We start from the raw sequence: 9,983 nt of genomic DNA on the forward strand, positions 1-9,983 counted from the left end.
ACCAAAGCACAAAATGCATGTGTCAGAAGTGCTTGAAGTGTGAAAAGTCTACTGTCTATTTAGAATTTTAAGGTTATGGCAGGCTGATTCAGTTGCCTTGTCAGCCAGGACAGGAGGATAGTTGATCAGGAAGCCTTTGGGCACTCTCTTCCCAAGTCATGTCTGGCTTTTTTCTTGCAAAAGGGAAGGTCCAAATTTCTCAGAGCAAATATAGGAACCATCACGAGTGGTCCCTGCCCCTGCATTTTTTTGAAAAATACTTTGAACCCAAATGGACTAAACCATTGAGCCCTGTGAGGATCTCATGGGTAAGAAGATATGACAGATGCTCAAGAATTGGTGGCTGAGAGACAGTCGGTGGAGACAATATCATTTACAGTTACAGTTTTCAGAACCTTTTCTTGTGTTTATGTTGCAATCCTAAACCATGTGACTTCTCCTATCTGAATTTATTTACTTTTTTTATTCATTTATATTTTTCATTTGTCTACTATGTGATAGTCCTTGTAATACAGCAATTAAAATGAGATGCATAATTGTTGTCCTTGGAGAATTTCTAGATTATTTAGAGAAATAGATATAAAATGTGCCATTTCAATAAACTGTAATGAGTGTTATAAGAGTGGGTACATTGGGCGCTACAGTAACATATCAGAGATGGGTAAGCTTAATTTTCTCTAGAAAGTTAAGGAAGACAGATCATTTGTAGATGGAGATGTTTAAGCTAAAATATAAAAATTTAGAAGGAGTTAGCAAGGCAAAGTAGTGTTATTTGATGGTGGGTGGATGGTGTGGGAGCTGTCTTCTACTTTTTCCTTATTAAAAAAATCTAATGTTCTCATCTTAGTAATTCTGGAGTAAGCTTGTATGAAACAAACCCTCCCACAGCAAGCAGTTGTAAGCTCTGGATAAAATATAAAAAGCAGCTATTTAAAGTTACCGAGGAGAAGTCAAAGGCAGGAAAAAACTTGAGAAGATTCACTCCTGAAGGAAGGAAATCTCACTGGGTGAGGCCCATGATGTTAACAGATTTTTCCCTGAGAGCACATGGTGCTGGAGAGTTAAACATAAAACAAAACACCTTGGTCTTTTTGGCTAGGAGTGGCTAGAAATCAAAGGGAAACAAAATCTCTCACATACTCCCATAAGCTACAGAGAGGATGCCCAATTCTGTTTATAAGATCTCAAAAAACCAGGGTGACCCTTGAACTGCACATGTTCAGGGAAAATTACAAGACGCCTAGAAGAAAGCGACAGATTTGCAGCTGAAAAATCTGAGCAAGAGATTTCAGCTGCTTTACCCATATAGGAGATATAAAGTTTGGAAATTGAGTTCTATACATTTGAAAAGTCTTAGAGACTTGCTTTGGTTGAGAGCTAAACTTTCAGAATCCCTGTTATTCTGAAGTTCTATGTCCTGAGCCTGGTCATAGCCTTCTTTGCCCTGTATTTGGAGGAGATAAGATATTTTTTGTATGTTACCAACAAGGCATCTTAGTTTCACCCTTAGTTTTCTATTGGCTATTAATTTGCCCTTAGCTTTTACTCTTTTCCAGGGCTCAACTTATCCACCCAGTTCTATTGTTCTTACAGTTATTATTTCATATTTCTCAAAGGCTTGATAAATTATACCAGATTGTGAATTTTCTTCCACTGATATACCAACCCAATTCACCACCGGTGAAAGTCCAAGCATCTGCTTCACCGGTTTTTGCACGGACTATCCTTGATACACTGACTACCATCCAGGGGATCCTCCTTGCTACCTGGTAGCAAGTGATGCAGCTCAAAAATTCCATCTCATTGGCTTCTGTCCTTGACCATCTGTAACAACTATTTCCATTTCAAAATATATTCTCAGACAGAGTGTAGCGTGAAGGATGTTTGTGAATGCCCTTGAGTTCACACCTATACAAGAAAAGGAGCAGAAGCTAGATTTGATAGAGTGAGAAGTTGAATATAATGCCTTAGCAACCAGAAACTTTGAAACTAAAAAGGCTCTTCAGAATTGTTCCCCATTAGGACAAGATGGCTGGGTCTTTATGAACTATATGCAATACACTATATTGTATTTAGATCATCCCAGGAAGGTCTGTAATTTGTGTAATATGGGTCTCTGCAACCAAGGCAATCCCCAAAGAGGCTGATAGCTAAAGGCTGTTCTGCTAACAGTACTTCCAAAGTGCTGAGTCTACAGGGGCTTTCCTCAGGATGGATTTGGGTGGTTTATCATTGTGTTTAACACACTCTACATCCACCATTTTAGACCCTAAAGTGAGAAACTTCATGCCAAAATCCAACTCTACAAATAGCAGAATGGCAATGTAGAAAAATCCTGGGAACATTAAGAATTCTTATGAGGATATTATCTACATCTCATCGTAATGCCCATCGTTAGCTGGATTTTCAGTTACTGAAAACTGAAAACATTTTAACAAATGGGGGAGGGAGAGAAAGGCAGATAGCACACTGAAGGCAGAGGAAGCATCCTGGGAAACAGCCAAGATTTCGAGAGAACACATATCTTCTGAAGAACTGAAGCGAGTCCAGGATGGATGGAGTACACAGTGCACAGGGTGGAGAGAAAATAAATCAAGCTGAAGAAGTAAGTAGAGGTGAGATCATGGATTCTGCTGACTTCACAGTGGAGTTGATTTTATCCCAAGGGCAAGGGAAAGTAATAGTAAGGTTTTAAGCTGGAAAGTGATATGATAAGGTTGTGCTTTTGAAAGATCTCTCCAGCTCCACTAAGGAAGTTCTCTCTGATACTCTGATACTCCAACCTAAGCAGGTTGGAGAGGCCAAAGTAAGATACTGGGAGAACTTTTAGGATGGAATTGTTCTGATCCCAATGGAAGGGGGCTTGGAGCAGGTGGTAGCAGTGGGCATGGAACAAAAGTGGGCAGAAGATCATTTAAAGGTTGGAACGAATTGCACCTGGTGGCCAATTTGTTAAGGGAAAACTTGAAATTGGGGATGATTTCTCAGACCCTGGCTCAAGCAACGAGTGCTTGGGAACCTATAACCTTCAGTTATAGCCCAGCAGGGAGGTTCAGGCAATGGGCTTTAGAGCCAGACTCTGTGTTCCCTTCCTGACAGGTGCTTCTTAGCTGTGGTGCTTTCTGCCAATTTTCACCATTCTGTAGTTCCGTTTTCTTGTCTGTAAGATGTGGTAAAGTATCAATCTTCAAAGCTTGTGCAAAGGTAAATGAATTTATACAGGTAAAATACCTGTCCCTAGTAACTTCCCAGTAAATACTAGTCATTATTATTAGGGGCCTTACTCTGGTTTTCCTATTCCTGCTTCTTGTTTGCTTTTAAAACCTTATCGATTTTGGTGCTTTCGGATTCCAATGCAATAACCCATTTTGTCACTTGCTTCTTTCATGATGACTTGCCTTGGTATTCCTGATGCCCAAGCCAACACCATTAACTCCCTCACATCATGCCAGTGGAAGGGCAAGTGATATTGTAGGAAAATAACTTCCTGATGAAAGTAATTTTGATTTAAATTTGGGCATACCGAAATGACTGTATCCCCAAATGGAACAGTCTGACAGTCAAGTCTGAGGGCTCTGGCATCTAGGACCAATGGCATTGGCATCACATTCTAGTTTATCTTAGGAACCAGTGGAAGTTAAGCTTCATTGTGATCCCACATTTGCACACTGCCATTCTTCTCTCTAGTATCCCTAACCTGTTATCCTTCTTTGCCTTCCCAGACTTTTCCATTCCACTGCACCTCTGGAATTTGGAGTTTATCCTCAAGCCCCTCAAATGCACACACTTTCTCAGAATACATTCTCTAAATGCCCCTTTCACTTTTTGCTCTAGCTGAAACTGACTTGCTCCAACAACATTATTTCACCTGCAGCATATCAGGCATAGATTGCTTTTTTATTTTTCCCAAGAACTGCATACCTTGAGAAAAATGGACTACATTGGGGTAGGAGTTTCCCCATGTTTTCCATAGATGCTTCCAAACTACCTTTCCTACTTTCTCCTTCAAAACCCATTATGGTATGTATCATCAGATTTTGCCATTTTATCCTCTCGGTGAAGTCTTCTGTCTTTTGATCCTTCCCCATTTTATCTTTCCAATGCTTCATCTTCCTTCTTTTCTTCCTAGCCCAGTGTAGAAGTCATAGTAAGCTCCATAACTCTCTAATCCTTCCTCCTGTCACATTCTATTTCTCTCCATTTTACTTACCTCATGGAACTTCAACCTCATTTAAATACAAACTTGTGCTTATTTCACATTTGCATATGGCCCACTGAATTTTGCCCAAGGGGAAAAATAAAATGACAGAACCATGGTGACAGGACTTACTTTAAGTTTTGGCTATAGTTCTGAAACATCACTAACATTTCCTCACTTTCCTGGTTAAATTCATTTCCCACCCTCTCAGATGATTATTTCATACTATTCTCCCAAATTTCTCCCTTTCTTTCCATATTCCCCATACTCTCCGCTGATCACTCCAACATGGACTTGATAGAGAAATTATATTAAAGTAGATGAGAGTTATTTCATCTTTTCACCATTTCCACCAGAAACTATTTCAATGAAAGAAGCACACATACTAATATTTTAGATAACTGACTTCAATGGAGCTCTGGTTTCTATCTCATAATGTCCCAGAAAGGACTTCATTTCTGGAATCATCTTCTTCTCTCCTACATCAATTTCTCCTTCTTTATTAGACTCTACCAAATTTCCAAATCTGCCTTGCTGCGTCTCTACACAGTGCATTCACAACCTACTTGCTTAGGCCAAAAGTCTGGATTTCCTTCTTTTCATCATCTTTCACATCTAATTTTTCAGTGAGTCCCAAGTCTCATAGGTTAAATCTCAAAATAGTTTGAATATGACCTTATTTTACCATCTTCAATGACATGGTCTCAATTCAAACACTTTTATCTCTAGCATGAATCACTGCTACATTCTCCTATGAGGTCTTCTTGTCTCCTTTTTGCTTCACACAGTCCATTTGCCACAATATACTCAGGATAATGTTAATAACTTACTTTGTGTAATAGTAAGAATAACTTTGATCATATTGTCTCATTCCTACTAATCCTCCAATAGCTTCCAATTATAAAAAAAATAAGCAAATCTTGTTAGTATAGTCCATGAATTTATCCTTGTCCGGTTCTCCAATCTCATCTATCTCCACTACTCCTACACTAGTTAGTTAAGTGCACTAACCTTCTCTCTGTTCCTCTAATATGCCATTCCAAGGTCTTTGCATTTATTCTTTCATTAGGTCATTATTCAGATTTCAAATTTAATGTCATCTGCTCAGAGTCCTCTCCCAGCCAATCTAACTAAAACTGCTCACCTGCATCTGTGCTCTATCTCATTACTATTATTCTAGTCTATCTCCTTCCAATGACTCCTTGGTTTTCAATATCATTTAATTTGTGTTGCCTCCTTACTCATCATACACATAGCAGATACCTGCCTAAATTCCTTGAAGCAGATTCTTTCTCTCTCTTACTCACTGCTGAATCACTAGTACCTAAATATTTGAATTTGATGGAAACTGCTTGTGCTCAATAAACATTCATTGACTGACTGAATTATCACTGACTGATATTGAAGCCCTCATATTAAAAACCTATACCACTCAGACCTCGGGGTCATGCTTGAGAAATTAGGAAGCAGGATTAATGTAAAATTGTTTTTTATAAAGGAACAAATCAACTCTCCATATTTAAGTACAGAGAGAGAGAGAGTGAACAAACTCCAGAAAGGAAAGAGGAGATAGATAGAAGTCACAGAGACATGGAATGGATATATTCGAGATTTTACTTTAAATGTCATTCTACCCAGTTTTTTTCACTTAGTACTAGAAGAACTTTCTCACATAATTAAAGATATTTGTAAACATAATATTCAATTGTTGGATAATATTCTACTTTCTATGGAGGGACCATAATTAATTTAACCATTCTATTGTTTGTTGACATTTGCTTTTTTTTTTTTAAAGTATTTCTTCTTTTATAAATAAACATGATTATGCATTAGTCGTTTTGAACATTTCTGATTGTTTCTTTAGTATGAACTCCTAGGAGGGGAAAAACTACTTAAAAGGAATAAATATTTTTAATGTTACCAACATTACTAAATAGCTTCCTAAGATGTTTGTGTAATTTATATTCAAATAGTCTATAAAAGCAACCATTTCATTGCACCCTCCGACATTAATAATGTTTATTTTATTCTTTGTTCGTTTATAGGCAAAAAGGTTAATCCCAATATTTTCATTTGCATTTCTGTGATTACTAGAAAGTCATAAATATTTCAAATATCTACATTATTTCTTTTGCATTTTGTACATTTGTATATTAGATTTTCTGTTTTTGGTCTTAGTGATGTCCTCATCAATTTGCATGAAGTTTTTATGTATTAAGATTTATATAATGGTTATAAATACATAACCATTTATCTGTTATGTTTGTTTCAAAAATTTATCAGATCTACAAATTTTAAAATGTTTTCCCTAATGTCAGCAACTTTAGAGGCTTTAAAGGTATAGGGTGAAATCTAAGGAAAAAATAGAAAAACACCTTCCTTCTTAAAGTGGAATGTACTAACAGTGGGCCCAAGTAGGAAAACTGAAGCAGGGGGAATTAAGGATTTGCCTCAATAGAGTTCCAGTGGGGCATAAAGGATTCAGGATTTTATAGGATCAAGAGGAAGTAACATTCAGGAAAGCAAGCAGCCCAGCCTGAGTGTTCTAATTTTCCTAAAAAATACAAAACAAAAAGCCAGAGTCAGACATGGCTGAGACACCAGGCACAGAGTGGAAAGTAGCAGTTTATCTTTTATGAATTAACGATTAGACCATCTTTGAGATTTTAAACACTTTCTTTTCCAACCTGGAGCCTTTAACCTCACACACCTCTCCTCTGAAGCCATAAATATAAAGGAAATCCAAAAAGTTTTTTTTTTTTTCTAATGTATAGAGAGAAGTCAGGAGAAAAAGGTAGATGCCAAAGGAAACAGGATTGAATTCCAAGACTTCTGTGAAGCGGGGGCATTAAGAAAATATCCCTTCGAAGAGCATTTTGGTTGAAGGAGAGAAAGGAGGGGCAGATGGGTAGACAAAGTTAGCACTGAAACAGTGGGAACAAGGAGTCCATCCAACACAGATGTGATCAGATCTCACCTTCCCTGGTGCATTGACTAAATATATTAAGAGGACAGCAAAGTCTTTAGGACGCAAACACCTGGGATGAGGAGAATCTATATTTCCCTTACAAAAGCATGCTTTTTTGGCACACGTGCAGCTTTTCAGTGATCTGGGCCAGCTGTGCACCCCGGGGACTGGCACAAACCCCGGGACTCGTGCCTGGTGGGTACACCACATTTCCCAACTTGAGTTAAATGCCTTGAAATGGTACCAATTGAGAATGCCATTAACACCATTACCGTGCCACTAAGCTGTTTTCCCGTAATTGGATCTGAAATGTATTATATTTATTAATTTCGTGAAACATGTTGCCATAGCAGTGTCTCTCTTTCTCCAGGCTCACTTGCACACCCAGAGCCAATTGCCATTCAGCAACAGGAAGAAAAATACAGGCTTCCTTATCTGCAGTTTATTTATTCAGATTTCCTTCAGGCTCTTCCATGTTACCCCAAAGAAGCCGCCTTGCTCTTAGTATTCTGTTCTTCTAATATCATGGAAATTGGCTTTAGGATGCAGAGCATGAAAAGGCAAAAAGGAAACTTTACTTTGGTTATCCCCAAATTAAAGCAGTTGGTGAAAAGAGAAAATGTTTTTGTTTGCGTGAACATTTTCCTCTTCTCAAAGACTATTTTTAAAAAGATCTTAAACCTTGGATCTATTGCCATCCTGCTCCCCCCACCATTCTTCCTCCTGCATACAAGTTTCCTATCTCAGCCATCTCAATTCCCATCCCAATCATTTTACCATTAAAACAGGACTTTGCTGTGGCCATTGAACTGTCATTCAGTCACCGGAGGCATCTGTGTGCCATTCATTCATCCACCCATTTATTATCTTACTCAATAAATGAATTAGAATCTCTATTGTAAACCAGATTTTAGGAAAATACAAATGCTCATTCATTCACTCATGCTTTTCTAAGGAACGAATCTGACATAATTTTCCTGGTTCTTTTGTTTTCTTAATTTTTAAAGGGATTTGTCCATTTCATCAGGATTTCAAATTCATTATTTATGATAGCTCATAACACAGTTACAAATCTGTATGGTTACAACCTCTTTTAAAATTTTTATTCTGGGGGCACTTGGGTAGCTCAGTGGGTTATGCACCTGTCTTTGACTCAGGTCATGATCTCATGGTCCTGGAATCAAGCCCCCTGTCACGTTTACTGCTCAGCGGGGAGCCTGCTTCTCCCTCTCCCTTCCCTGTCCCTGCCTCCATCCACTCATGCTCTTTCTCATTGTCTCACAATAAATAAAAATCTTTTAAAAATAATAAAATAAAAAATAACAATAAAATAAATTATTCTTTTAAAATTTATTTTTATTTTTTTTAATTTTTATTCTGTAGCTACTTTTACCTTTCCGTGCTCCACTGTGTTTATGTGATTATTTGCATATTCTCTTTCTTTCTCTTTCTCTCACTCTGGATTTTTTTTTTTTCTGGGGGAGGGTCAGTCCTCATATAAGTGTTTTTATAATCCCTTGGGAGAAATCAGCTTTCCATTTGTTCATTTTTTTTTATTATTCATTTGTCTAAATTCCACTGAATCTTCTCTTAACTCAATTATCTTTCTTTCTTTCTTTCTTTCTTTCTTTCTTTCTTTCTTTCTTTCTTTTTCTTTCTTCTTTCTTCTTTCTTTCTTTCTTTTATTTTTTATTTTTTAGAAAAAGAGAGAACATGAGTGGTGGGGTGAAGGGCAGAGGGAGAGAGGAAGAGAGTCTTAAGCAAACTTGCACTACGGATGGAGCACAACTTGAGGCTCAATCTCATGACCCAGAGATCATGACCTGAGCCAAAATCAGGAGTCCAGTGCTTAACCAACTGAGCTACCTAGATACCCCCTCTATTATTTTCTTGTTTCTTCTTGATTCTTTGATTGTTTTTCCCTAACTTCCTGAATTGAGTACTCAGTTCATTTACCTTCACCTTTCTTCTTGATAAATGTATTTATGGCTCCACATTTCTCATTAAGTACTGTTTTAGCTCTGTCTCACAAATTTGCCTTTTAACATATTTGTTATCATTCATTTTCAATACTTGTTAATTTTCTTTAGTATTTCCTTTTTAACTCAAAAGTTATTTAGTAATTATTTAGTTTCAAAATACATTGGATTTTACAAGAACAATACTTTTATATTATGTTGATTCTTTGAAATGTATTGAGACTTTGTTTCCTAATTCAAGACATTTTTTTGGTCAGTGTTTATATGTGCTTAAAAATACTTTTTATTCTTTAAGCGTAGATTATCATTAATATGAATATGCTTTTTCTGCCTCTTTAATGTCCAAATTTCTAAAAGAGGTGCTAAAATTCCCAGCAACTACTGTCTGTCTCTCAACATTCCTGATAGTTGATGCTTGATAAACTTAAAGACTATATTGTTAAATGCATATATGGATATACAGCTGTTTTATTATACTTTGTACAAATAAATAATGTTTTTCGAGCATTATGCTGTTTTTCCCTTAAGTGAGATTAGATCCTGTTCCTATGAGTCCAGCTTTCTTTTGGTTCAATTTTATTTGAGATATCATTTCATATTCTTTCATTTTTAGCCATTCTCTTCTTCAATATGTGTCTTGTCAGCAGGTTTTATTGCATTGTGTTTAATTAAATCTCAGAGTCTCTACTTTTTAATTGATCTAATCCATTTACAATTACTCTGTTTTTAAAAAAGATTTACTTATTTATTTTAGAGAGAGAGAAAGAGAGCTAGCACATTCATGAGCAGGGAGAGGGGGAGGGAAGAGAGAGAGAGAGAGAGAGAGAGAATCTCCAGC

The sequence above is a fragment of the Vulpes lagopus genome, chromosome 4 (genome assembly GCF_018345385.1).
Source record: "Vulpes lagopus strain Blue_001 chromosome 4, ASM1834538v1, whole genome shotgun sequence".
NCBI classification, from domain to species: domain Eukaryota; kingdom Metazoa; phylum Chordata; class Mammalia; order Carnivora; family Canidae; genus Vulpes; species Vulpes lagopus.